Genomic DNA, 4,410 nt, shown 5'->3' with positions numbered 1-4,410 from the left:
TATATAGAGAGAGAGAGAGAGAGAGAGAGTATATATATATATATATATATATATAGATATAGATATATATATAGCTTGATAGATAGATATAGGTTGGTTTTATCGATGACACTGTGTTTGCTCCCAGTAATAGTACTCGCGAGGCAACAAATAACTACGGTATTAACCTCCGGCCACGCCATTAGTCACTGAAAGTACAGTGTGAGACTCAGGCAACGCAATCAGTCAATGGCAAATAGCTCAGATCAGCCTACTTTATAGAAACTCAGCCTTATGAATATTTAAATATTAAGATCACGCTCTTCAAAAGCCTTGCTAGTTATTGATGTCATTAGAGACCATAATCTTAGCAAGAGTTTCTACCTCAAAATGAGGCCTCTCCTCCAAATATGTGTGAGTTCACATTTTGCTTTTCCTTGTAAGAAGGGCGTAGGTGTCGCCCCTTATTTTCTCCCTTCTGCTCTGAATTTCTCCCTTAAATCATTTGAAGTTCTCAGTAGGCGATCTACAGCTGTTTCACCAAGCGGTTATTTACCATCTCCCTGGCCCTTATTCTGGCCTTTTTATTTGAATTTTTTCAGCTTGTGGCTGACATGGTGACTCATGCAGATAATATACCGTACTTCGGATGGGTGACTTGAATATTCATTAGACCCACCACAGAACGGGGCATTTCCAAAAATAATTGCTACTTTTGATTTCATGCAGATAAAAGACACATAAAATTTGGTAATACTTTAGATTTGGTATTAACTTGGGGCTTAGCAACGTCAAATGTAATGATATGACCGTATACCACTGCTAGTCTGACCATTACTTTATAAAATGTGAAGTCTTGACTCATCGTCATCGTCCTGACAACAAACAAAACTATAACAGCTGCAACATTAGGTTTTCAATCACTATTGTGCTCTCTGAGCAATGCTTCCTTTCCAACTTACATTGATTTGATTAAGATTCTCACAAAAGATATCATTGCTATCCTGTTAAACACCCTTGATTTCGTAGCACCATTAAGATTTAAAACTCGTCCAAAGGGCCTTACTGCGAACTTTGTGTGACAGACATGTCGAAAGATTGAGCACAAATGTGTGAAATAACTTGAGGACTTCTGTCAGGCATGGTGCTTGTTGAAATACAAAGAAGCTGTCGTTTTAGCTATAGCCACCTATTTCTCCAGAATAAACCGGGCTCATGAAAAACAACCCACAATCAATTCACGATTAATTTACTCAGGAGATTCAACTCATTTGGGACGAGTTCAGGACACCGTGCCCCAGTCGAATCCTCAGATGATTGATGTTAATCAGGGCAGTAAGGCTCACCCTCCTCTGGCTCTGTACCGGGAACTTTGAAGCTTGCTGTTAATCAAACCCTATTTAAGCGGCCATAATTCAACCCAGAGTATGTGTAAACCTCCTGTTTATTGTAAAAACTGTTGAAAAAGTCATAGCGCAACAGCTTCAGGATGACATGGCTGATAATTTATTTGAACTTCTTCAGTCAGGATTTAGGGCTGACCACTCTACTGAAACCTCATCAATACTATTATTACACCATTTTAGCGATGCGAACACCTCGAAAGGTGTGTTGGTATTTCAGGCTCCGCACATTCTTTGTTTATTTTGTAGCTTCCAGAGCAGACGCACCATGCAATCCAATCCGTTTTTCTGGCAATGCAACTTCAGAATTTCATATTACATGTGGAATCCTGCAGAGTTCGTACTTCGCCAGCTACTGTTTCGCATCTACATACTTCCGCTCGGTGACATTTTACGTGCGGTAAATAAAACTTTATTCACTGTTATGATAATACCCAATTATGTACGCCTTTATAAATAACAATCAAGTATAAAGAACAACTTTATTGTCAAATGTGCTGTATGTGCAAAATACAGCACAGATGAAATTTCCTCCCTCTTAAAAAGACAACAGACAACAAGAGGAGCCGCTGTGGGTGCCCACGCCACCATCAATACAACACAATACATAAAACAGACAGTCGTGCCATCTTAAGCACTTTTCCTCCATTCACTTTGTTGTTTGAAGCAGTAATAGATGAAAGAGGAGTGAATCAAAGTGTCCACGCAATTGCTGTAATCTAGAGGTGAGCCTTGAAACAATGGATGTCAATATTTTTTCCTCTTCACCTTGACAAAAAACGAGATGTTGATTATTGCCCCTGCTCATCATCAGCACCTATTTAGGGACTTCAGACTGAGTCTTGATAAATGCATTATTACCCAAAGTGACTGTGCAAAAAAATCCCGGTGTTATGTTTGACTCAATTCTCTCTTTTCAAAAGCACATTAAGAATATTACTCCAGGCCCGTCTCACATGAAGTCTGTTAGTAGTGTATTTGATTAAATAAAGGTTGAACATGATTTGCAAATCATTATATTCTGTTTTTATTTATGTTTAACACAAGGTCCTAACGTCATTGTATTTGGCTTTGTTGTCAGTGGGTTTCTTCTACACTAATGGAGCACAGCACTAATGTGCTGGTGGCAGCTCTGTACATTCTTGACTCAAGCGCACACTTTGAGTCACTTTTCTGGCCACAAGAGTGATGAAACATCCATCCATCTATCATCTGAGCCGCTTATCCTCACGAGGGTCGCGGGCATGCTGGAGCCTATCCCAGCTGACTTCTGATGGGATACACTCTGAACTGGTTGCCAGCCAATCGCAGGGCACACATAGACAAACTTTATTAAAATGCTCATGCTGATTACATATTATCTCTTCATAGGAATTTAGGCCATGCCTGAACTCGTGATTTTAGTCGATGCTGAGAAGACGTTTGATCGAGTCGAGTGGCAGTATCTGTTTTTCTCGCGAAAATAAATGTTGCTCAGACCTTTACATCGTGGATACGCCTTCTTTATACACTCCCTTTCCAATATTATCACCAACAACATTCAAGTCAGATATTTTTCAATGAAGAGCCCTCCTGTTTGCACTTGCAATAGAGTCACTGTCCATTTACTTGAGCTCTTCTATTTTTAATGGTATTTTTAGGACAGATTCAGAAATTCAATTGTTATATACTGATGACCTGCTGCTCTATGTTTCAGACCCAGTTAAAACATGCCACGCTATTATCGTTCTTTCACAGGTTTGGCTTGTTTTCTGGATATAGAGTTAACATTTCTAAGAGTGCAAGTTATCCCGTCAATGACTGAGTGGTTCAGGTTTCTCAATCTGACATTCCGTTGAAATTGAGCCCTTTGGGTTTAAGTTGGCAGAGTCATATCTTTTTATTCCCTTCGTGGTTCAATTTTTCTCCTCTTTTGACGCCGATATCGGCAGACTTTCAAAGTTGAGGTTCACTCCCATTCACTTTGATGGGGAGAAAGGGAAATCGAAAGGTGGCGGGATTTGCTTCTGTATCAACGAAGAATGGTGCACTGATGTCACGAAGCTCGACGCACACTGCAGCCCGAACCTGGAGTCGCTGTCTTTAAACTGCAAGCCATTCTACTCGCCACGTGAGTTCACCTCCTTTTTACTAGTCGGTGTTTACATTGCGCCACAAGCTAACGCGAACACGGCGATACAAACGCTAGCTGAACAAGTAAACAAATTCGAACTAAAATACCCAGAGTCACCCCTGATCATTTTGCGCGATTTTAATAGAGCACATCTTAACCGTGAACTTCCTAGATATAAGCAGCACATCGACTGTTTCACCAGAGAAGACAACATTCTAGACCACTGCTAGACAACAATCAAAAATTCATACCGATCGATCGCCCACGCAGCATTGGATCTTTCCGACCACAATTTAATACACTTAATACCTACATACAGACAGAAACTCAAATGTGTTAAAGCGGTTGTTAAGACTGTGAATTGTTAAGACTGTGAAGAAATGGACTGATGAAGCAAAGCTATCTCTACAAGAATGCTTGGACTGCACTGATTGGGGCGTCTTTGAAACTTCAACGGGCACACTGGATGAATACACAGACACTGTCACATCATACATCAGTTTCTGTGAGGACATGTGTGTACCAACGAAGTCCTTCCGCTCCTTCAACAATAACAAGCCATGGTTCACTCCCGAACTCAGGCAACTCAGGAAAGAGAAAGAGGCCGCATTTAGAAGTGGAGATCGGGCATTGTACAAACACGCCCGAAACCAATTGACAAAGGAAATTAACATCGCTAAGAGAAGCTATGCAGAGAGGCTGAAAAACCAGTTCTCTGCTCACGACTCTGCATCTGTGTGGAATGGCCTGAAAGCAATCACAAACTATAGAATGCTATCCCCCCAAACAGTGAACAATAAGGGTCTTGCTGATGAACTAAACATGTTTTTCTGCAGATTTGAAAAGGACACCCCCATTTCCCACATACACCCACCTCTACCAGAAACTACTCTATCTTCACCCCCCCCCCTCTCA

General features: G+C 40.9%; 1 protein-coding gene across 3 annotated transcripts in view; it reads right to left on the bottom strand.

The window, feature by feature from the left end:
* ccdc135 (coiled-coil domain containing 135) overlaps positions 1–4,410 on the bottom strand; it is a 70,402-nt gene that overhangs the window by 44,293 nt on the left and 21,699 nt on the right. The gene's annotated exons all lie outside the window — the stretch shown is intronic.

Source organism: Hippocampus comes, unplaced genomic scaffold, assembly GCF_001891065.2.
Source record: "Hippocampus comes isolate QL1 unplaced genomic scaffold, H_comes_QL1_v1.1 scaffold245, whole genome shotgun sequence".
NCBI lineage: Eukaryota > Metazoa > Chordata > Actinopteri > Syngnathiformes > Syngnathidae > Hippocampus > Hippocampus comes.
Note: the sequence above shows the minus strand (reverse complement) of the source record. Positions and strands in the feature narration are given on the sequence as shown.